Source organism: Marmota flaviventris, unplaced genomic scaffold, assembly GCF_047511675.1.
Source record: "Marmota flaviventris isolate mMarFla1 unplaced genomic scaffold, mMarFla1.hap1 Scaffold_48, whole genome shotgun sequence".
In the NCBI taxonomy this organism is placed as follows: domain Eukaryota; kingdom Metazoa; phylum Chordata; class Mammalia; order Rodentia; family Sciuridae; genus Marmota; species Marmota flaviventris.
The window spans coordinates 81,695-107,887 of record NW_027288296.1 but is presented as its reverse complement, the minus strand read 5'-3'; the positions used below and the strand labels follow the sequence as shown (position 1 = coordinate 107,887).

Sequence of the window (26,193 nt, the reverse complement as noted above, 5' to 3'; positions counted from 1 at the left end):
ATATAACATAAAAAAGACAGTGGATGTGTCTCAGTGGAAAGCACCCCTGGGTTCAATACTCAGCACCAAACCAAAATAATAATAATAATAATAATAATAATAATAATAATAATAATAAACATAAGGATTTAGGGTACAAAAACATGTAAAAAATGTTGGCAACAGCATAAATTAATAAATATATTTTTGAAAAAAGTGTTAAGTTTCTTTAAAAGCCCAAAATAAAAATGCTACATAATCCACTAGTAATAATTTGGGGTACTACTACAAGGTTGTACATGCCTGTACTCTCTGTGGCTTAGAAGGGTGAGAGAGGAGGATCTCAAGTTAGAGACCAGACTCAAAAACTCGGCAAAGTCCTAAGCATATCAGTAAACCCTGTCTCAATAATAAATATATAAATAAAAGTGGTGGAGACTGGGTATGTACCACATTGGTAAAATGCCCATGGGTTAATCCCTGGGTTCAATCCTCAGTACCACAAATAAGTAAATAAATAAAGTAAAAGAGAGAAAGAGATAGATTGAACTTGCATGTAATTTAAATTCAAAATAAATTAAAAAATGGGTATATATGTAAAGCAATTGAAATCCTTTTGCTGAAGATATTGCTGCACTTCTATTTTTATTGTATCTTCATTCACAGTATCTAATAAAAGGAAACAAATTAAGTGCCTTTTAGATAAAAGGTATTATCAGAAAATGCCTTCCAGCTGCAGATTATTTAACTAATGCCTTTAGAAACTACACACTTAAAATTAAAACTGGTCCCTAGAAGGCAAGACTCAGATACTGGTGTTTTTTAAGTACTCCGAGATATTTGGTATCTGTGGGTACCTTTTTTCAGACTGTTCTAAAACTCAGAACGAGGTACATATGGGAGGTCAGGATGAAACCACAATATACAGTAAATTCTTCAATGGGTAATCTTAACTCAGACACTCTAATAGATGAAACAGTTTTGGAGATAAAACTAGATTCTCTGTTTCACTGATTTCTGGGTTATGGATTCAATCCAAAAATATATTAGAAAAGACTTAAGGCTACTGGTTAAAATCTATTTATAATAGGTATTGAAAATATACCAAAGGCTGGGTGTGTTGGTGCAGGCCTGTAATCCCAGTTGCTGGAGAGGATGAGGCAAAAGGATCAAATTTCAAAACAGCCTTAGCAAAAGTGAGGTGCTAAATGACTCAGTGAAACCTCATCTCTAAATGAAGTAAAAAATAACCCTAAGACTGAGTCTCAGTAGTCCAGTGTTCCTAAATTCAATCTCTAGTATCCACCATAAAAAAAATATGTACCAGGGGGCTGGGGCTGGAGCTCAGTGGTAGTGATAGACCCAACCTGAGCTTTTCTTAAAATTGGGCATCTCGCCACAAAACCATGAAAAGATCATTTCAGCTTTACTATAAATTACTGCAAATTCTGAACCTGCTTAAAATGCCTGCCCGTGCCTTGAACTCACCCATGCCTGGCTCTCTGACCAGATAGCAGCCCTCTCTGAAACTTAGTGACACCTCATAAATATTGGCCTTCCCTGGCCAGACAATGACCCTCTCTGAGGCTTTAATGGTCCTCATAAATTCTGATGTTGGGGCCAGCAAAAAAATGTAAACTACCATTAGTGTGATGCTTGTCAGAGTTCTGTTATCTGTAACCCCCCTTTGTGTAACTTTCTGGGCTATAAATCTGGGCTTCAGGAAAGCTGGAGTGCTGTCTTGTTCCCGCCATTTTGGGAGGGAGAGGCAGCTCAGCCGGTCGAAATAATAAGCTTGCTTTAATTTGATTTTAATTGGAGTCAGTGGTCTTTTCTTGTGTCCTGGTCTAACAGTAGCTAACTTGTCTGGCACTTGGCTTAATTCTCAGCACTACATATAAGTAAATAAAATAAAGGTCTATCAACAACTAAAAAATAGTTTTTTACATAGTGTACCTATTTGTTGACAGCCTGTGACCTAACTTGCTGTGTACTTTAGTTTTTGAGATGGAAGTTGGCCATGCATGGTGGTGCATGCCTGAGATAGGAGGATCCTGAATTTGAAGTCAGTCTCAGCAATGGTGAGAAGCTAAGCAACTCAGTGAAAACCTTTCTCTAAGTAAAAATAAAAAATAAGGGAGGGATGTGGCTCAGTGGTAGAGCGCCCATGACTTCAATCCCTGGTTTTGCCTCCCAAAATATGGGACTGGGGATATAGCTCAGCTGGTAGAGTGCTTGCCTTCTAAGCATGAGGCCCTGGGTTTAATTCCCAGTACCACAAAAACAAAAAAAAAAAAAAAAAGGAAAGAGATAGATTGATCTTTCATGTCGTTTGAATTCAAGTTAGTCCCACTTTTATTTTCCTGCCACACCAGAGAAAGGTGTTTACTGAAATGTTTGGAATGTTTCTATGTGTCAGGGCTATTTTAATAAAAATGATTTACATATGAAAACAAAATGAATTGAGGACCTTTGTTGGGACACATAAATTAGACTACCTCATTTAGAAGAGATTAATACTTTTTAATGTCAACTAATTTTATTCTGCTTTATTCATATGTAAAATCTCTCTGATTGTTGGTAAAGATGGTGCCTGAAGGGGCTGGAAATGTGGCTCAAGTGGTAGAGCACTCACCTGGCATGCGTGCGGCCCAGGTTCCATCCTCAGCACCACCTACAAACAAGATGTTGTGTCCGCTGAAAACTAAACTAAAATAAAATAAAATAAAAATAAAAGAATTCGTTCTCTCTCTCTCTCTCTCCTCTCTCTCTCTCCTCTCTCTCTCTCTCTCTCTCTCTCTCTCTCTCTCTCTCTCTCTCTCTCTCTCCCTCCCTCTCTTAAAAAAAAAGATGGTGCCTGGAGCATTTCTCTTCCAGGAGCTCAGGTCCATGACACTGAATAGCCTGAACTTTTAATGGCACAATGGCACACCTCCAAATCCCCAAAGTGGCGTGAACTCTCAGCCAATAAAGAAGTAAGAGCCCACTCCCCCCTGCTCCTCCTCATCCCCATTGAGCTCATAAATATCAACACCCTCTCCCTCTCTGTCTCCCGATCTCCCTTCCCCTCTCTTCCCCCTTCCCTCTCTCTTCTTCCCCCTTCCCCCTTCTCTTCTGTGACAGGCCTCTACAGTCCTGCTTGTTGAGTTTATGGAGTGTTTCTGCCATTCCTACAAAGATGATAAATCAAATCTTTTAAAAATACTCTCTAGTTCTTGAAGAAAAATGAAATGAAATATGGGAAAATAGTCATTGATAATGTTGAAAGTGGAGTTTTGAGATGAAACAAAATTTCTCACTTTGCCAATTGCATCTGGGTGCTTGTCTCACAAATTTTGAAGAATAAAATCTATTTATTTAAGCAAGTCAAAATAGAACTCCTACCATGTGGGATGGGGAATGATACCATATAAACTCGTTTTTGTGTGCCATCTTAAAAGTTTACAGATGTTTTTCAGCAGACATGGAAAAAAATATTTAAAATAGGTTTTAGAAAAGGCAGACTGACTACCATATGGGTTCATTTTCATCTTTTTCGTGACCCATCTTTCCTCTTGCAACTTCACCACGGGACAAAGGACTTTGTTGAAGGTGTTCCCAAAAGTGGGCATTAAGGTTTTTTTACATTTGAAATAGGCCTTAATGGTGCTCATTAACATATCTTCCAGTTAGCCTACAGCTGTGTTAGAATGAGGTTCATTATCCTGATTACACTGTCATTTTACTATCCCTTCTATTTTATACTAATTCACTATGAAAAAAGAACCCTAGATTTGAATATGTAAACAGAGAGCTAGAAAACTAGAGGTTTATTCTCAGACCTAGGAAGAGCTAAGCTGAAGTTCTGGAATTTATATTGTTTTCTGAATTTCTGATACTGCTTCCCCTACATTAAAAAAGCTCAGGAGTCATGAGGAGCATTGAGTTAAAATCCAGCATCAGCAACTTAATGAGGCCCTAAGAAACTCAAAGGGACCCTGTCTCCATATAAAAATATTTTAAAAGGGCTGGGGATGTGATTCAGTGGCTGAACACACCTGAGTTGAATTCCTGGTACCAAAAAGAAAACAACACACACACACACACACACACACACACACACACACACACACACACACACAAAAAGACCTCCATAACAAGCTCTAAAAGTACAATCTCTCTTGTGCATGGAAACAGCAAATGAAGTTGGGGTTCTCTTCAGATAATTATTCCAGTCTTCACCACACAATGTGGGAACAAGCTGGACTCATGGCACATGGATGCCCACAAAGGGCTTTAGAGACAAGCTGAAAACACCATACAATTATGGAACAAAATGCCCAGGTTTTTAACTGCTGATCTAAGCTTCACTAGACTAGTAAGGGTGGGGTATGGAAGTTGAACTGCCACAGAGACCCTCTGAGGAGTCCTGTGAAGATGGCCTCAGTCCTGAGCCTACACAACACTTTTTTTTTAAAGAGAGAGTGAGAGAGATAGAGGTAGAGAGAGAGAGAATTTTAGTTTTTTTTTTTTTTTTAGTATTTGGCGGACATAACATCTTTGTTTGTATGTGGTGCTGAGGATTGAACCCGGGCCGCATGCCAGCAGAGCACGCTACCGCTTGAGCCACATCCCCAGCCCGAGCCTACACAACTCTATTTAAAAAATTCTAGTTTCAAACCTGCAGTCTCACCAGGCAGACACACACAGAGCACTCCAGTATGTCCTTAAACAAGTTATTTCCCCTCAACCTGATAAATAGAGTGAAGCCCCTGGCAGGCTCTTCTAGCCTGATAAGAGAGAAAGGCAAAAATATCAGGGTGGAGACCACCAGACAAGATGTTTCTGACCCCACGGTAAATGATACTGAGAAACCTGGTGGTAGCTGAATAAGATTGCAAGGGGGGGTCAAAAAGCCCAAAATTTTATGTAAATAATAGAGCTAATGAACAGGGATTCAGCCAGCCAAAACAAGGATGCACTTGAGATGGAGAGCCTGATGAGGACCTGACATCCCATTTGTTGTCTTCATTTCCTGATCCTCTGCGTAATACTCACCACTCTCCAACTCTATGCCCTTGTCTGGACCCTGATGAGACCTGCAACTTCTCCCTATCATCCTCTCCTCAACCAGTCATCTGCTCCACACCAGGAAAGCCCTGCCTTGGTTTTTGTCCTGATCACCCTGGTCTGAGTGAGTGTGCATATGCTGGACATAAAGCCTAAGGCTTGAGACTTTTGAACTTAGCATGCAGAGGGAATGTCTATAATTAGCCTGTCATTATTACGTGTGCTTTGCAGTGCTTAGAATTAATTTATAATTGTTAGCTGTGAATGGATTATGTCTATTGCAGTACCTAGCATTAAGAATTGTTGTTTTCTTGATGAAGAACCTATAGAGTGAAATTATGTTGAGTAATTGAATGAATAAAGCATTGACAGGGGCAGAAGTGCATGGAAATTCTTTATTTCTCTCCTGTACTGCATATATCACAATTGTTGCCCCCTCACAACAAGTCCCTAGCCACAATTTTCATTTTCCACCATTGCCCCTCTTGCCAGCTTCAAACAACCTACTTATCCAGATAACAAGGCACACTTATCATTTTCTTGCTTTCAGGGTTTTCAGAGTTCTCCCTGTGATTTGTTTTCAGCTTCTTCTTAGCACAGAAATTTGGGCTCCTGATACATGACAGAAAGCCTACAAAATGATTAAAAGAATGGCACCTAAGAGACTATTGGACAAGTCTTCAGGCACTGACTCCAACCTAAGCCGAGTGGGCCCAGAATCAAGTCCAAAAGGCAAGCTGGTCCATTTTCATTGTTAAAAGACTAAGGATCAGGGCTGGGAATATGAACTTAAATAAAAGAAATTAAAATACTTCTTATAAGATATCTGCTGTTTTCCAGATATTCACTGTACCACATATGATTAAAACCTGACATTTTCCCTCCAGTGGGTATATTGTTGTCTATAACTGTATAAGAAGTCACTCTAAAACTTACTAGTTCACATTTGGATTGAACTGCATTCATCTGCAATATTTTTGCTGCATATGTTTAGCTGTTAAGATTACTGAACTTCAAAGGGTGATCTGGCTGCCAAAAAAAAGCACCCTGAATCTTCTTCACATGATATCTCAGAATCTAATAAATTAAGGTGAGCTTGTTCTCATTGAGGAGACAGTGTTCTAAAAGCAAAAGCAAAAACATTAAAAAATATTTCCTGACTAGATACCTGACTAGTACTCTTTCATAGCCACAACTTTATAAAAGCCATAAAAAAAGAAGAGCCCTGACCCAAAGTTTGTAGAATGCATTCTGCATTTGGCTAGAGTAGGAGTAAAATCGCATTAACAAATTTCTGTACACAGAAAGGCTAAAGGACCCATGATATTATGTCACTAATTCTGCCTTTTGTAATAGATGAGGTTTATAAAGCTGTTCAGTGTCAAAAAATATTTTCAAAATCCCACAAGTACTGTGTGTGTGTGTGTGAGTGTGTGTGTTTATATGAGTGTAGTGCTGGTGGTTAAAATGAGAGAATTAATATTCCTGAGCTATGTCCTCAATTTTTTTCTTTTTTTTTAAATTTTGAAACAGGATCTTACAAAGATGCTTTGTTGTGTGCCCACAATTTTTAAGTACATATCAAGATCAAATATGCCTGATGCAAAGGCAAAACGTACCTCCTTCAGAAGACATGATTCATCATTATTTTTAAGTAGTGACATTTTTAAGTGGTGACATTTATTCAAAAAGGGGAGGGGTTTACACACATATGTGGCTCATGTCAGCAATCTTAATAATTTGGGAGACTTAAGCAGAAGAATCACAAATTCAAATTCAGCCTAAATAATATGAGAGGGCTGTCGCGACCCCTTGCCCGCAAGGAAGACGCAACTCAGGAATCTTCTTTCAGCAGTTTATTCAGGCCCTTGATATTTCTTCTTCTTCCCCTCGGATGCCCCTCCCAGCCTTAATAAAGCATCTCAAGCCCCAATGCAAAGCTGCCACGTGGAGCTTTCTCATAGGGTGGTGAAAAATCATGTGCCAACTCTCCCAAATAAGGAGTTGTTTGTCACAGACCACAGCGGAGCCAGTGCCATCTTGTAATGGCGACCATAGTCTGCAGAAATGGCAGAAGTGGCTCACCACAGAGGGCCCTAAGAAACTAAGCAAGATTTTGTGTGAAAACTAAAAATAAAATAAAATACAATTTAAAAAGCCTGGTGATATAGGAGTTTAGGAGAATTACCCTGGGTTAAGTATTCATTCCTCTCCCCTTAAAAAAAGAAAAGAAAGAATAAAAAAAGAAAACCAAAATGTTTACATCTGATGAACTTTTTATTCAATGGGGATAATATGTTTGAGAAAAACGTCTAAAGCTTGTAGCAAGGATTTAAAATAAACTTGGGAAATTGCTGAAAATTGAATTGAAAAATCAAGAACAAGCAATATTTTTTAAATTTCTTATCAGGAGAAATTTGAAAACAGCCATATTTCATTTCAATCATGATGAAAATGCAGGATGCTGTGGAAACTGCAACAAAAGGACTATATCTGTATCACAAAAGTTTTGTAAATGGAGAATATGAAACACTACATTAAAAAAAGTGAGGGTGAGACAACATTAAGGCCATATGTGTAATCTAAAATAAATAATATACTAAATCTCCACTATATGAATTTTATCTGGGAGTATGTCTACAAAACAACACAATACTCCTTGAATAAAGCAGAGGATTTGTGAAAGTCTCAAATTAAAAATGATTTCACATCTGTGGCTGTTGAGCAGGGGCTTATATCAAAAAAGCAAAGTTTGGGGCTCAAGCAGTTGAATGAAGATGTGAGGAACTATTGGGATTGTAGGCATCCTACTTTTGAAGGCAGCAATAGCCCATAACCAAACTATAGCTTCTATCCCTCAGCCCCCCAAATTATTAAATATAACTTTATTAATGCAGGTCAGACAAAGAAGGCATATCAACAACATTTTACTGATGTAAGAGCATGCTTACAAATAAATGTTTTTGACCTTGAGTACATAGATTGAATATGAATGTTTATGACCTTGGTTACTTGCTAAAAATACAGCCCTCTAGAAGCCTGGCCAGATACTAACATACTTGGTCTTTTTTTGTCCTTAAATGCCTCATGGCATTGAGCATTTTACTTCTACTGTAAGGAGCAATGCTAACCTCTCCATTCTTAAGGTACAACACAGAATGCTGTTTATCTCTAATTCTTACAGACAAAAAATAATAATCTTGCTCTCTTGCCACCTGGGTAAATTATTTTTTTAAGTCCACCAGTTCTGCTTAACAGGTAAAATGGGGTAAACTTGGATACCTGGGCTGGCCATGCCAGTTGTTCACTGGAGCCATTGGCTGCTGTTGTTTCATTATATGCATCATCCATTGACTGGACTTGAAGGCCTTTATCCTTCTTCTTCTCCCCAGACTCAATCATCACAATGGAAAAGGTTGATGGGTATTTTCAAAATACAGAGATCTTACTCTACTAGATATACTTTGGATTCCTATACTTCTTGATTATCTTGCAATTTCTCATTCTGGTGGTCTCTCCTACACTTGCATCAGTTTTTGCTGTCAGATCTATAGAAACCATTCATCCCATGACCACAGCAGCTGCACATGACTCATTTGACTACTTCTCCAAATCATCTATGCCACTGCTGCCACTTTTTTCTTTGGCCAGGGACTGGAGCCTGGGCTTCAGCAGTTCATTGATAGTTCAACTTCCAAGGTTCATGTTTGCACACAGTGCAGTCAGAATCCTTATTTCTGTTTACAAGGAACTAATCCCATTATGTCACAGCTTTCCACAGGAGTTCACTGTAATTGGACTGAGGCAACAAAGTGTTGTATGCTTCTTCGTGTCCATAGGTGCCACTACTCCCCTAAAAATCTCCATTAATCTATCAGGACTGAGATATCTCTCACCTGCAAATATCCTAAAGACTATGTGAGTTGCTGTGTGGGTGTTGAGACCCAGGATGTAAAATTTTGGTCTCTAGCAATTGAGAGATGTGAGGAAGAGTTGGCAGTGTACTCATGCTTATGCACAGGTAACAATAGCTCCCAGGTAGCCCAGAGCATTCAGTCCTAAGAATCCTGCATCATTCCATAGGTCTTTTCATATATAGGCCAGAAAATGAAGGTGCGTGATCAATATTTTACATAGTGAACACATGCTCAGAAGAAAATGTTTATGACAAGGAATGTATACACTTAATCAAGGTATTCATTACTTAAATAAATTATAATAATATTAATCATCATCATCATCATAATAATAATAACAGTAACCTGTTTGAAGCATCAACAACAGAGTAGCTATAGCCATGTTTGGCCTTTCCAATGATCCACCCTTATAGGTTTCATCATCAAAAAATCTACACACCTGAAGTCTTCTGCAAAGATCTATTAGCAAGGAGGTAAGAGCTCTGCATCCACAGGCCTCAAAAATATGCTGTATTGTGATATGACTAGAACACAATCCCCCTGTCTAGGATTACTAAAACCCATCTCCAGATGGTATCTAAACAAGCTCATCATTCTTGCAACTTATCATTGATCAACTGCTGTGTTGCTGCATCTAAAGATATCATATGTATTGAAGTCATACTGATATTATTATATTGCAGAAACCCATTCCTGTGCTGCTGATAACAAACCAAATGCTATGTGATTTTGCAACACAACTTTTTGTATTTGATATTTTTCTTTATTAACTAAAGTTAGAGCCTGCTTTGTATGATTTAAGGTTTGGCTGTGTACTCTGTGTCTTATTCACAAAGGTTACATAAAAATAAAGAAAATACCTCATCTTCATGAGTTTAAAATTTTATCATATAGTCTTCTCTTTAGCTATAACCACACCATAATTTTCCATAGGCTGTATGGTTTGAACTTAGTATCCTAATAATGCCAGAAGAAAAACCAGAAGTTCAAACATATTGAGTAACATTTTCAAATTAAATCAAAGTTTAGGCAGTAAAAAATTGTCTGGATAAAATGGAGATCAACAGACTGTTGACTATAATAGATAATGTTACCTTCAGTATACATTGAAATATGGGTTTCAATATTTAAACCTTAGGAATTAAGCCAGAATTAATAAAGGGGTGATTATGACAGCTGCTTCTCTTCTTATCATTTCAATTTTGCCTATTCATAAACCAGTAAACAAGAGCCAATATTGTAACGCATGTCTGTAATTTCAGTGACTCAAGAGGCTGAGGAAGAAGGATTTTAAGTTCAAGGCTAGACTCAGCAACTCAGTGGGGACTTAAGCATCTTAGTGAGAACCTGGCTTATCTTTAAAAACAAATGGGCTGGAGATGTGATTTGTGATAAAGTGTTCTGAGTCCAGTCCTTGGTTGGTACAAAAAAAATATTCTGCTTTTTTGTACCACTATCTAACATCTAAGACAATAATGAAAGATTGATAATTCATGTAGTCTAGAGGATGTGAGTTGTGGCTTTGGGGTCACAGAGAATTGATCCTGAATTCCAGTAAAGTTGCTTAATATTCAGGAGACCTTTCAAATATTCTTTCACACTGAACAGCTATGTAAACCTCATCCATTACAAAAAGCAGAATGATACCGAGTGTCAACATATTAGCAATTCTTTAGCCCTATCTGTACACATAAATTTGGCAATGTGTTTTTACTCCTGTTGTAGCCAAAGTGCAGAGTATATTTCCCAAATTTTGGATCTGAGCTCTTATTTTTTGTGTGTGACTTATGTAAATCTGTGACTATGAAAGTGTATTAGTCAGGAAACACTTTGAATACTTTGTTTTTACTTTCATAACACTGTCACCTCCATGAGAATGAGCCCACCTTAATTTATTTGATTCTGAGAAGAAGGGTGCTTTTTTTTGGCAACCATATCTCCCTCTGAAGTTCAGTAACCTTACCAACTATCACCTAATGCAGTAAAAAGATCCCATATGAACCCAGCCTTAATTGATGATAAGCCCACACTTGAGACAATAATTTTTATATGGTTTCTTCTTATTCAGTGATAGATATCTAATTCACTAAACATGGGCCTAATGCCAGGATTCAATCACATGTGGAACAGAAATTATGTGAAAAACATATTGTGCCTTATAGGTACTGGTTAAATTTTTATTAATTTAAATTTAAACTTTAGTCTCTTAACAGTCTTTATTGAATTATATGGATATATGTGTAGACTTCTATGCCTTTAATGTTTGATGATATTCTCAGAGTACCCCATACTAAAGAAGAAAATTGAAATCACAACCCTGCATTAGGCTAAAGACAAAACTGCAAAATAATTTTTTTAAAATGTTTAGACTCTAGTTTCTGGCTTACTGATGATCTGATTACCTAGAGTCTTCTCTCCAGTGATATCAACCTCTTTTGGTTAAAGTATGATATCTAAAATGAAAATGGATCTGTGCCCAGAATCCTGTGAGAAACAGTTTCCACTTTTGTACACTTCTGAGTTGTAGATGGCTTCTCTCTTAAAGTGCAGAGTCTCTCCTGTTCTTTGGCCGTAAGAGAATGTTGTTTGGTATGTTTATTCCATAACCTATGACACAGAACTGAGTTCTCCATTTTTTTTTCAACTTGCTGAGGTCAGGGTATTTATGGATCTCAAACATGGAATATAGCTGTGGTGAACATAGATATCCCTGAGAGGTCAAGAGTGAATTTTAGGATGAAGCTTGAAAAATACATTTATTTATTAGTCAATTTATATTTTCAAAAATAATAATATTTTGGATATAGTGGTTTAAGTTATTAAATTGATTTAAGCTGTCCTTCTTAATTTTTATTATGAATACTATACATTTTTTAATTATACTAATGCATTATATTGTTTTTCCCTCTGGGAAAATATTAATGCCTTAGGACAGCACAAAAGTTAAATGAAATTTTAAAGTAATTTTAATAAAATTTTTATTCATAAAAGTATATATTTTGGGTGTGTGGGAGATCTTGCCTCTTGGTTTTATTTTCCCCTTTGGGTTTCTCCCCACTGAAATTAAGTTTTCATCACATGAGAAGAACATCACATAATCTTTTACCTTTCCCCCTCTCACTAAGGTGTGGCTGTAGAGTTTAAGAGTGGTGAGGATAATACAAATGAGGAGAAGTGATGAGATGTCATTCCAAGTCCTCATCAGCCTCCCCAGCTCAAGTGCATGTTTTATTGAGCTGGCTGAACATCTGTTCATTTGCTCGACTCTTTATACTAAATTTTGCAGCTTTTTTACCCTTTTTTCAATCCTTGTTAGTTATCACCAGATTTTTCCATGACATCATTTACTCTGGGGCCAGAAACATCTGGTCTGGTGGTCTGCACCTTGGTCTTCTCACCCTTCCCTCTTATTAGGTGAGGACAACCTGCCAGAGGCCTCACTCTGTTTATGGTGAGGGGAAGTGATTTGTTTATGTCTGAAGGCAATACTTCAGGGCTTCTTTAGGCATGCCTGGTGAGACTGCATTGTTTCAAACTGAAGTTTTTAAAATGGAGTTTTTTTATGCCAGGCCTAAGGCCATCCTCACAATAGTGTAGTTAATTTGTCCAAAATTAAGGTGTTTTTTTGTTTGTTTCTTTAATGTATTTGTCCTCAATTGAATTTTTTTTCATTTTTCTTCTTTTTTTTGTACCAGGTATTTAACTCAGGGGCACTGACATACATCCCCAGTCCTTTTTTTTTTTAAATTTATTTAGAGAGAGGGTGTCACTTAGTTGCTTAGTGCCTTGCTTTTGCTGAGGGTAGCTTTGAACTCATGATACCCATGTATAATTCTTCTGTGCCACAGGGGTTATGGCCTGTGCCACCAAATTTGCTTTCAACTGAGTACTTAAATATGTAAAACAACTTTATTAAAGTGACATTTAGAAGCATTCCTAATATTCAAGCAAACTCCTTTGTCCTGGTGTGGCAGGAAATAAAAGTGGAACTGGACTTTAATTTAAATAACAAGAAAGTTCAATTGCAAAGGCTTAATTAGAACACAGATAATTAGAAGGTTACAGGCCATAGCGCTGTTGTACTTGTTTAAAATATTTTTTTCTTAGTTGTGGATGAACAAAATATCATTATTATTATTATTATTATTATTATTATTATTATTATTATTATTATTATTAATGTGGGTCCAGTATCAAACAGACTGCCTCATGCATACTGTCCAAGCACTCTACTACTGAGCAACAACCCTAAATCCTTACCTAGTATTTTTTAAAATATTTATTTATATTTAATTTATTTATATGGGGCACTGAGAATTAAGCTCACGGCCTCATATATGCTAGGCAAGCACTGTACCACTGAGCCACACCTTCAGCTCTTTCATGGTACTTTTTAAATACCTGTTTTACATAAATTTTAACTAGTAGCTTTAACCCTTTTCCAATATCTGTTTGGATTAAATCAATAACCTAGAAATCAGTGAAGCAAAGTCTAGTTTTATCTCAAACTCTGATTTTACTTCCTCTTTCTTCCCCAGACCAGACACCTTATCACAGTGTCTGAATTAAGATTCTCCCTTGAAGAATTTACTGTATGTTGTCCACATTCCAAACTCCAAAATTTACCTATTCCTTAATTTTGGAAAAGTCTTAAAGAATTTTTCCGGAGGTACAAAAATTTCTTGGAGTACTCAGAAGAAACCATATCTGAGTCTTGCCTTTTCGGGAACAGTTTGAAGTATAAGTATGCAGCCTTTAAGGCAAGTAGATGGATGATCTGCAGCTGGAAGAAACCTTTTCATCAATACCTTGCATCTAAAAGACACTTCATTTGATTCCTTTTATTAGATACTGTGAAGAAACCTACAATAAAAATGGAAGTGAAGTAATATCTTTAACAAAATTGTTTCAATTTCTTTAGATATTTATCCAGAATTATAATTACTGGGTTATAGGGCATTTATTAAACCAAGAATTGTTATTGTTATTTATTTTTACTTATTTAGGCACTTTACCACTGTGTTACATCCCTATTTTTTTTTTAATAAGACAGGATATCACTGAGTCACTTAAGCCATTGCCAAGTTTCTGAGGCTGGTCTTGCATTTAAGTTCCTCCTGTTTCATCCTCCCAAGCCACTGAGAATACAGACATTTACAATGATACCCTGCTTCAAAAAAATTATTATTAGTGGATTATATGGCATTTTTATTTTGAGCTCTTAAGAACCATTATAGGGGCTGGGAATGTGGCTCAAGCAGTAGTGCACTTGCCTGGCATTTGTGTGGCACTGGGTTTTATCCTCAGCACCATGTACAAATAAAGATGTTGTGTCTGCCGAAAACTAAAATGAATAAATAAATATTAACATTCTCTCTCTCTCTTTCTCTCTCTCTCTCTCTCTCTCTCTCTCTCTCTCTCTCTCTCTCTCTCCCCCTCTCTCTCTCTCTCACTTTCTTTTTAAGAAAAAAGAACCATGAATTTTTTTCAAAAGTATCTTTATTAACTTTATATTGTAACCAAAATTTTTATCTATGCATATACACCTATACTCTGGAGTCCCTACTATCTTTCAGATATTTGTTTATTTTGGTGTGGTTTGGTGCTAGGAATTGAACTCTGTGGGTGCTTACCACTGAGTTATGTTTCCCGTCCTTTTTTTTGAGACAGGTGATATATCACTAATCTCTCAATAAGTTGCTTATAGCCTTTCTATGTTGTTAAGGCTGTCTTTCAAATCACAATCCTCCTGACTTGCCTCTCCAGCCTCTAGTATATTTGCCACCACACCTAGCTCTTTCAGATTATTATAATAACCTTTTCAACAACACTGCCCAGGCTATCGAAAATCTCTTTGACTGATGCATTTTATCCCTGAGGAAAGTTTATATGAAGTAGCCAATGTAGGACTATTCTGTAAAGATTTGTTTGAATAAACAGGGATCATTGTTTTTAAGCTACTTTCTGAACAGCTGTTTGCTATCATAGTTAATAAAAGTGCTTGGAAAAGGATGTAAATTCATTTGTTTGAAATCTACAGAGATTTACATAAGCTCAATCACCTTTTGTTCTAGAGTTTGGAACTTCAGGACATAGTAAGGTAAATAAAATATGTTAAAGTTGAGATATTCAGTACACACATCCACACACACATTCACACACACACACAAAAAAAAAAACTTTCTAGGAGCAATTGGTAGTTCTGGCATTATTACTAGTGTATCAGGGACATAGTAACATAAACAAAATATGTTAAATGTGAAACATTCAATACACACATACACACACCCACCAAAAAAAAAAAAAAAAAAAACTTTTTCTAGGAGGAATTTGTAGTTCTGGCCTTATTACTAGTGTATCAGGTTTGGGCAGGATTCAGGAAGTGCTAAAATCTCACTCAGGCTAAGAATAGTTTACTGGATTTCACCTATAATACAATCTACAGTGAACTTCATCTGTCAGCAACAGCAATTGGGAAAATATGCTGGCAGATTTTTTTGAGATAAATTGACAGCTTGGATATTTGGTATTTTTGTGTCTTGGTCACAGCTGATGAAACACTTGTGAAAAGTTTTATGGCTCCTAGATATCACCATTTTTTGTATCATTTCTTTCATATTTCCTTCTTTTTTTTTCTTTTTTCTTTTTTGTGGTGCTAGAGATTGAACCCAGGGCCTTGTGCATACAAGGCAAGCACTCTAAAAACTGAACAACATCCTCAGCCCCTCTCTCACATTTCTGTTCACTAGAGGTGATGATGGTAATTGGGAATTTTGTCCCCAATGTGGTACATTTCTTAAGACCGGACTAATATCCACTGTATCCAAATCTCTCTACTCATTCATGATTTTGCCAAAGAGATACTCACAGTAGTTTTTTTCCTTAAATTTATCTATAGATGGAAGGAGAGTGTCTCATTTAATATTCTGCTTTATTTTCAACATAATTCCCTCTTAATATTTGCTTTTTGTAGTGTTGCTAAGTTTGGAACTGACTATCTTGCACATTCTGCACACACACTCTAACAGTGAACTTTGCCTCTATGTCCCAATTCTAACTTTAGGTTGGATAGATTCATTCATTCACGTCTAATATTATTTTTCATATGGTCGGTTTTACATATGCCTTTCTATTGCTCTTAACAATACAATTAATCTACATATGGTTTCAGATTTGATTTATATTATGATATATTGGTCTGTATTATTGCAATATAGTTTCATAATATACATTAAATGTGTCTCATAACAATAACTATATTATTTGTTTTTTTTATTAAAGGTTTTGGGGTATTTTGCATATATTTTATTTCTAAGATAATTTTTTTGGTCCCTTCTTTTCTTTTCTTTTATTTGGTACTTGGAATTAAACTCAGGGAAATTGAGCCACATGCCCAAACATATTTTGTATGACATTTAGACACGCTATCTCACTGAATTGCTTAGGGCCTCACTTTTGCTGATGCTGGCTTTGAGCTCACAATACATCTCCCAAGGTACTGGGATTACAATTGTGCACCAACAGGTCCAGTTCTCTTCTTGTATTTAATGAAAAACATTCTAAAATTCTGATAGGAAAATATTATATATTAAATTGAGTTAAAATAGTTGTCTTTGTAATGATTAGTTTTATTTACACACATACTATTTTATGTGCTTTTGTAAATTTTTATTTTGTTTGTGATAAGTTCCACATATTTTCCTTGAAATCCATTATACATGTGATGTATTTAACAGATGTAACTTCAGTATAATATTTATGTGGTATTTTGTACTCTAATTAAACCAAAAATCTTTCTGGGCTCCAGAACCATTTTTTCTCAAACTTTATTATTTTTTCTTTTTCTGAATCACCTCCTCTTTCCTCCTAGGCTGCACATTTCTACTGTATTGACAAGTATAGCTCTGGTCTTATGCTATCACATACTTGTACACTGTCATTGTACACACATACTATAATTTCTACAGGTCTAAGCTGCTTGGTGAGAAATATATATATATATATATATATATATATATATATATACACACACACACACACACACACACACACACACACACACAGTTTTCATGATGAAATAACAGCAATTCCTACTCCATCTTTAGTTCCTGATAATTTGTTCTGTGTCCTCATCAATACATTGTATTCTTTTTGTAGTTGTTGTTTCTTACTGGAAATTTAAATCAGGGGCACACAGAGACTGGGTCACATATAGTTGCTTATGGCCTTGCTATGATTCTGAGGCTGGCTTTAAACTCAGGATTATCTTGCCTTAGCCTCACAATCCATTGGGATTAGAGGTGTGTGCCATGGAAACTGCTTCTATTTTATTTTTATATTGAAATATATATTACTTCTGAAAATAATTTATTCTTGATATTAAGAAAGCATAGAATACCATTTTCCCCCACAAATAACTCCCCCTTTTTTGGGAAAAGATGTCAACTTTTTTTGGAAAAGATGTCAATAGTGCTAGATGTATAATTTATTAATGTCTAAATGGCAAGTTTATTATTATTATTATTATGCTATGTATTAGTTACAAAACTTTATCTGTTCATATTTTTATAAGGTATATACTCTTTTCTATAACTTTATAGCATACATCATTGTGTATCTAAATGACCTTTTGGGGGTTGGGAGGTGAGGGGAGGGATCATGGGGTTAAAAATGATGGTGGAATATGATGTATATCATTATATAAAGTATATGTATAAAGAAGTGAATTCATGTAAATATAATTTGTATAAAACCAAAGAAATGAAAAATTGTTCTCTACATGTGTAATAAGAATTGTAATGCATTCTGTTGTCATATATAATTAAAAAATATTTAAAAATTAAAGATAAATGATGGCATCATGTTCTTACTGAAAATAAATACTACTCCTTTTAAAAATTGAAAAAAAAAATGTCTGTTGGTGAGTTGTAAACTTTATGAAGTACAAAATGTATCCTGAACATTTGGTAATACATAAACCTAGATGTAGGTATTTATAGTGTTGTCAGAAAAATTAAATAAATACTGTAGATTTCATTTTTTGAAATGTATACTCATAATTATATGAGATGCATTTTGTACATATACATGTATAGTACCATTATATATAATTAATAAATGATTACTACATCTCACATTAACTACGTTTATTTCAAATTAATTTGTCTTTTGAAAGCACTTATATATGTCACTCTTTGATATGTACCCTTGGTGTGTCTTCAAATTTTTCAACTTTATATATTATGTTTTTTCCTTTATTCTCCTTTTTATAGAATTTCTTTTTCCAAATTATTGAGATTAATAAATTTTAAAAAAATTCAGTAGAACAGTGCAGTCTGTAGATTTTCTTTTTTAACTTAAGACAAAATACATCCCAATTTTAATAGGCTTATTGTTATGTAAATGACTTTAAAAACCTGCATATATAACATCCTTACCTAACCTTACTCTGGACTATTGATATCTGGGTGGAGGGGATCTCAAAATGATCCATGGAAAAGGCAGAACAGGGATGGATCAAGATGTGACCTTGGTGGATACTGAGTATGTAGTAGTGAGTATTCATGAAAAAGTATTGGTGGAATATGTACGGGTAGAGAAAAATGTGCTGTGAAGGAAAGAGGGAAAGAATGACCAGCTCAAGAGTTCAGATTTAAAAAGTCTAATGGTGGATCAATGGTAGTATGAGGGTAAATGGTAGTTTCTTTGGAGGCAGAAATAAGGTAGAAGTGAAAGAAAAAGGTAACTCTGGCACAGTCCCCAAGAGAAAGAGTCAAATGAACACTACTCTCTCTCTCTCTCTCTCTCTCTCTCTCTCTCTCTCTCTCTCTCTCTATATATATATATATATATATATATATATATATATATATATCAGACTTCTATAACATTAGATTAAAGTCAGCCAGCCTCAGCAACTTAGTGAGGCTCTAAGAAAATCAGTGAAACCCTTTTTCTTTATAGAATATTTTATTAAAGGCTGAGAGTGTTTCTTAGTAAAAAAGCATATCTGATTTCAATTTGTCATATGAGAGAGAGAGAGAGAGAGAGAGAGAGAGAGAGAGAGATAAAGATCTTGCAAAAAATAAAAAAAGTAATCAGTGACACTGTTAGTTGCCGCAGTCTGGCTGGGCACAAAATCTCGAGACACTCACAGCCATGTAGATTCAAACAGCAATTCTTTATTCCTGAACTGTCACCAGCACTCTACACACACGTTCTGGGGAAAAAGCACTTCCACTGTGCTCTGCATCCCAAAATACTCTCTGAATCCAGTGAGAACTCAATGGGAACTCAAGGAGCTGGCTGGCGCCTGAGGCAGCAGGATATGCCCTATTCCCAGCAGGATACACCGGAAACCTGGACCTACCCTAATCCAGCAGGATCCTCCCTAAACCCAGTTCCATTCTTGTCCTTGAGCAGGGTCACCTTACTCAAACATACATTCAATGTCGCTGTAAATGACCTGGGTCCAAGGCAAGCCCATTTTCACAATGGAGAGTCCTCCCTCTAAGCAACATGGGGTAGGCTGACAAGGAAATTGCCATGCGTCATTCTTACTTAGCTATGGCTCTCAGCAGTTAGTGTCAAGGATGTAAATAATTTAAAAGTAATAGTGAGCTAGATGGAAAACTCATCTAGGTTATTAACTGCTGTTTGGGAAGTTAGTCTACTCTCCAAAATATAAAAGTGAGAGAGAAATCCATTATTAAAGTGTATATAAGAAAAAAGAGGAGTTTTGACACAGATTTTAGATGACCCAGACTGGGTCAGCTTTAGCAGGTGATTAGGGTTCTGCAAAGATGATAAATCCTTGAGTTATTTGGAATAATGTGATTTTATCTAGTCTTCATAAATGAAGATTGGGGTCTAATATAAATCAGGCTTGGCAAAGGAAAAACATTTCAATGGAAAGTAAATGTATGAATAAACACATAAAGCAATATTTAACCAAAAGTCAACATTCAGAATATTTATGCAATTATGCAATCACCAGTAATGTAAAAACGATGACAACTAAAGAAAAAGTGAATTAATAAAAAACAAATAAATAATGTAATGAATGAATTAATTAATGAATAGCTAACAAGTGCAAAGATGTAATGTGACTGGAATTGTCAAAGTCAGCTTGTAGCCATGAAAAAGTGTAAAGGTACATAGAAATGGTGTTTTACTACTTACTGAGAAATACTCTATGAACTATAAATTCCACTCCTAGGTGGGAAGAGTTGAACACAGAACCCATTCACCTGGCTCTCTCACTTGGGAACTGTGCAAAAAATTACCTTTTTCTTTCCCTCAAATTTTATTGCTGATTCCAAGAACACTACCCTCTATATTCACGCTATCATTGTAGACTTGTAGCATGTGAACCCCTCTACTGTTCAAGTTTTTTCTTCTTCTTTTCATTGCTCTTTTTCTCCCTACCCCCATATCATCCACCAATACTTAGTTTGTATAGCAAAATCTACATACTCAGCAATCACCAGTCTTATGTCTTACTATATCCATTTCCTACCTTGTGCATGACCTCTTTGAGATCCCCTCCATGAAAACATCAATAGTCCAAAGTGATCAGAATGGGGGTAAGAATTGCAGAATATTAAAGGTCAATTACACAACAAGAAAGCTATAAAAAGTGGGCTTCATTTAAAGGTGAAAATAAAAAGAAAATCTTTATACTTCACTAGTTAAAATAAAGGATCAAAAATTTATGAGTCTCAATAATTTGAATTATACTTATGAGTCACGTTTTTGGGGGAAGGGATATAAGAACATTGCTAAAGAGTTTAAAGTTCAAACTGGTTTTTTTATGAGACAAAGAATAGAAAAATTAAAAAAAAATATATTAAAGTAATTGTGATATCATTTTCATAAAATATATATACATATTTATTCACAAATTGCTTTAACCTTATAAACAGTTATAAGTGTCAATACATTTCTCTCTGGGCGAGGTCCTATTATTGGAAGAAAACTTTGCCTTAAAATAACCCCATACAGAGGCATTAAATGCAATTAACAGGCCTCTAATAATAATAATAAGAAGAAGAAGAAGAAGTAGTGAGGTGGGGAGAATTTCAGGTTGTGAAGCATACCTGTAATATAAGTTACTTGAAAAGACATCACAGGAGAATTTTATACATTCTGTGAAGACATATATGTATATATTATTTATAAAAAGTGTTTGAGTTCTGTAGTGAGGGTGCAAAATTCCAATACATAGTCTTTTTTTTTCTTGAATATTTTTTTTTGTTGTTGTTGTAAATGGACACAGTAACATTAGTAGTTTCTTTGTTGGCTTTTTTTAATATTTAGTTTTAGTTTTTGGCGGACACAACTTCTTTGTTTGTATGTGGTGCTGAGGATCTTACCTGGGCTTCCCGCATGCCAGGCGAGTTTGCTACTGCTCCAGCCACATCCCTCTCTTGGGTGGCTTTTTAATGCGGTGCTTCATGTTCAACCCAGTACCTCATGCATGCTAGGGAAGTTCTCTACCACTGATCCATAACCCTAGTCCCAAAAGTCCGTTGCTTAATGTATTTTTTTGGCGGGAGTGTATGTGTGTAGTGCAGGGGATTGAATCCATGGCCTTATATAAGCAAAACAAGAACTCTACTGACTAAGCTATATTCTCAGCCCTGATCTGTAGTCGGTTAACAATGACAATGGAGCAGCCTGTCATTCAGACATTGATTCTGTGCCCACTTGGCTCAGGTTGGAGGCAGTGCCTGAAGCCTTGACCAATCACTCCCTTAGGTGAGAACTGTCCAATCCTCACGCAGCCAGTGATGAGGGGGAGGGCTTCCACAATCTTCTGTTCCCTTGGTGTCTGGAACCCGCCATTTTTAAAATCTTTTTGTAGGCTTCTGTACTGGATCCGGAGCCCAGGTGTCTGTGCTATGCAGAATCTGAAAACAAACCACAGGGAGAACGCTGAGAACCCTGAGAGCCAGGAAATGGTAAGTGTGCCTTGTTATATTGAGACTGTGTAGGAAGGGGGCTTAAAGCTGACAGGAGTGGCAATGGTGGAAACTGGCAGTCATGGCTAGGGACTCCTTGTGGTCCTCTCCAGAGTCTTGTGGCCAGAGGGTCTCTCTGTGGTAGCTTAGCCTTCACCTCCCTCTGACTAATCTAGTGAGGCTTAGATCAGCAGTTGAAAACCTGGGCATTTTATTTCATAATTGTATGGTGTTTTCAGCTTCTTTCTAAAGCCCTTTGTGGGCTTCCATGTGCCATGAGTCCAGCATGTCTCCAGATTTCATAGTTGAAAGAATTCCCCATGCAAAGACACTTCACTGGGAGAATTCCAATTTTATTGCAAAAAGCAGTGTGCTTATATAGAACTAAGGGGGAGATGGTAGGGCTTAGATAAATGGAAGGCAACCCGTTTATTGGCAAGTTCTTTCAGATATCAGCTCCGGAGCCCAGGAATTAGTTCTCATTGGGGCTAAGGTTCCCTGCCAGCAAGATTTGAAATTGGCGCCAGCGGGAGAAGGGCGGGAACTTTTCGTGCCACTGCAGAAAAGAAGAAGGTATGAAGAAGGAGTCCTTAGGTGCCATGTTGGGGTTTTTCTCTGGGGTATGGCTGCTGTTTATAATTTTCCCAACAATAGTGAAGACTAAGATAATTACCAGGAGAGAACTACAAATCCATTTATTGTATTCATGCATGAGAGAGGCTGTTAATTTTAGGGCTTGTTACTCATGAGGGTTTGTTTGTTTGTTTGTTTATTATTATTACTATTTTTGTGTGTATGTTGTTTTCTTTTTGGTACCAGAAAATCAACCCAGAAGAGTTCATCCACAGATTCACATTCCCACCCCTTTTTTAATATTTTTATTTAGAGACAGGGTCCCTTTGAATTTCTTAGGGCCTCACAAGTTTGATGATGCTGGCTTTTAACTCATTCTCTTCATGAGTCCTGAGATTTTTAAATGTAGCAGAAGCAGTATCTCAAATCCAAAACAAAAATCTGAAATCCAGAACTTCAGTTTAGCTCTCCATAGGTCTTAGAATAAACCCCTAGTTTTCTAGCTCCCTGTTCACATATCCAAAACTAGGGTTCTCTGTTCACAGAGAATAAGTATAAAATAGAATAGATAGTATAATGACCATGTAATGTGGATAATGAGCACCATTAAGGCCTATTTCAAATGTAAAAGACCTTGAAGCCCACTTGTGGGAACACCTTCAACAAAGTCCTTTGTCCCAGGGGTGATTCCTGATTGAATTTGAAGAAAAAAAGATGGGTCATAGAAAGAATGAAAGTGAACCCATATGGTAGTCAGGATGCCTTTTCCAAAGCGTATTCTAAATGCATTATGCTTCCTGTTCTGCCTAAAACCATCAGTAAACTTCTAAGATGGCACACAAAAATGAGTTTTTTTTTTTTTCTGGTATCATTCCTCATACCACCTGGTGGGTGTTCTATTTCTTCTTGCTTAAATAGATTTTTTTTTCTTCAAAATTTATGAGACAAGCACCCAGATTCAATTTGCAAACTGAGAAATTTTGGTTAATCTCAAAACTCCACTTTCAGCATTATTAATCATTTTCCCATGTTTTATTTCAAATGTATGCATCATTTATAATGTTTTTCTTCAAGAACTGGAGGGCATTTTTAAAAGATTTTAATTTATCATTCTGAGATTTTCAAATGAGAAGAAAGCAGAATAAAAGTATGTGATATTAAAAATAATGAATCTCTCCTAAATGAGGTTTATGTGACCCAATTAAGGATTTTTTAAAAACTGTAATAGGTCATCAATTGAGGGTTTATTTACTTATTAATTTGTTTGTTTGTTTATTTATTTATGGTCAGGCAATCTGGGGTTGTGGCTCAGTGGTAGAGCACTCACCTAGCACGTGCAAGGCCCTGGCTTCGATCCTCAGCACCACATAAAAATAAGTAAATAAAAAATAAATAAATAAATAACCCACACAAACTTTCCAAATATTTCAGGAAACTCTTTTATTCCTGTGTGGCAGGAAAAAAAATAAAAGTGGGACTAACTTGAATTTAAATTACATGCAATTTCAATCTTTCTCTCTCTCTCTCTCTCTCTCTCTCTCTCTCTCTCTCTCTCTCTCCAGGGGATTGACCCCAGGGCCTCATGCTTAGAAGGCAAGCACTCTACAAGCTGAGCTGTTTACTCAGCCCCATTTTTTTTTTTGGGGGGGGAGACTGGGGATTGAAGTCAGGGGGACTCTACCACTGAGCCACATCCATACCCTTATTTTGTATTTTACTTAGAGACAGGGTTTCACTGAGTTGCTTAGTGCCTCACCATTGATGAGACTGGTTTTGAATTCATGATCCTTATGTCTCAGTCTTGTAAACAGCTGATATTACAGGCATGCACCACCATGCCTGGCCAACTTCAATCTTTTTTTTTTTTTAAAGAGAGAGTGTGTGTGATAGAGAGAGGGAGGGAGAGAGAGAGATTTTTTAAAATTTAATATTTATTTTTCAGTTTTGGGGGGACACAACATCTTTTTTTGTATGTGGTGCTAAGGATCGAACCCGGGCTGCACGCATGCCAGGCGAGCCCACCACCACTTGAGCCACATCCCCAGCCCCAAGCAACTTCAATCTTAAGGGCTAAATTACATGCAATTTAGATCAAAGTCTATGTCAATATCTTGGCACTGTATGTATGTGTGTATATATATATATATATATATATATATATATATATATATATATATATAGAGAGAGAGAGAGAGAGAGAGAGAGAGAGAGAGAGAGAGAGAGAGAGAGTTGTTGATAGACCTTATATTCCAGTGCCTCACATGTGCCAGAGAAGTGAGCTCCACTGAGCCCCAGACCCAGCCCCCTGGTACATTTTTCATGGGGGATATTGGAGATTGAACTCACGAACACTTGACTACTAAGACAAATCCCCAGGATTATTTTTTTTTTACTTTATTTAGAGACAGGATCTCACTGTGTTTCTTAGCACCTTGCTTCTGCTAAGGCTGGCTTTGAAATTTTGATAATTCTTCCTCAGCCTCTTCAGCAACTGGGATTACAGGCTTGCACTAACACATCCAGCACCTGGTACATTTTTAATAGCTGTTTTATGTAGATTTTAACCAGTAGCCTTAAGTTTTTTTCTAATATATATATATTTGATTTGAATCCATAATCCAGAAATCAGTGAAACAGAATCTATTTTTTATCTGCAACTCTGCTTTTCGTTATGTCAGTGTCTGAGTTAAGATTCCCCATTAAAGAATTTACTATGCCTTGTGTTCTCATTCTGACCTCCCATATGACCTAGTTCTGAGTTTTAGAATATCTGAAACAAGGTTCCCAGAGATTCCAAATTTTTGGAGTATTTAGAAAACACCATTCTCTGAGTCTTGTCTTCTAGGGACCAGTTTGAATTTTAAGTGTGTAGCTTCTGAAGGGATGGACTAATTGGATGCTTTGCAACTGGAAGGCATTTTCTGATATACTTTCTATCTAAAAGGCACTTTATTTGTTTCCTTTTGTTAGATACTGTGAATAAAGGTACAATGAAAAATAGATGTGTGGCAATACATTTAGCAAAAGGATTTCATTTTTTTTTACATATATACCCAAAGTTATTATTACTGGATTGTATGGCATTTTTTTTACCAACCATTATTATTTATTTATTTTATTATTTAAATACTGGAGATTAACCCCAGGGCACTTTACCACTGTGCTACATACCCAGTCTCCAACACTTTTATTTATTTATTTATTTTTGAGAAGGGTTTTACTGAGTTTCTTAGGACCTTGCCAAGTTCTTGAAGCTGGTCTTTATCTTGAGAATAAATCCCTAGTTTTCTACCTCTTATTCTCCTAAGCCACTGGGAGTACAGGCATGTATGATTTTGCACTGCTACCCCAAATTATTACTAGTGGATTAAGTGGCATTTTTATTTGGTGCTTTTAAAGCACCTTAACACTTTTATAAAAAATATATTTATTAAATTTATATTGTCACCAACATTTTTACATATTTGTGTACCCTTGAATCCCTATTAATTATGAGATATTTGCTTGGTTTTGTATGGTATGGTGCTGGGTATTGAACCCAGAGTTGCATACCACTGAGATACATCCACATTCTTTTTTATGTTATATTTTGAGACAGACTCTCATTAAGTTGATTGTAGCCTTGTTATGTTACTGAGGCTGTCTTTGTACTAACAATTCTCCTGTGTCATTTCCCATAGCTTCTAGAATTTCAGGCATATGCCACCACACAT

General features: G+C 36.2%; 1 non-coding gene across 1 annotated transcript; it reads left to right on the top strand.

Annotated features, from left to right (window-relative positions):
• The first annotated feature begins 2,186 nt into the window (after positions 1 to 2,186).
• Positions 2,187 to 2,260, top strand: Trnar-ucu (transfer RNA arginine (anticodon UCU)). The gene has a single exon. It is a non-coding gene; the product is annotated as a tRNA-Arg (tRNA).
• The last annotated feature ends 23,933 nt before the right edge of the window (positions 2,261 to 26,193 follow it).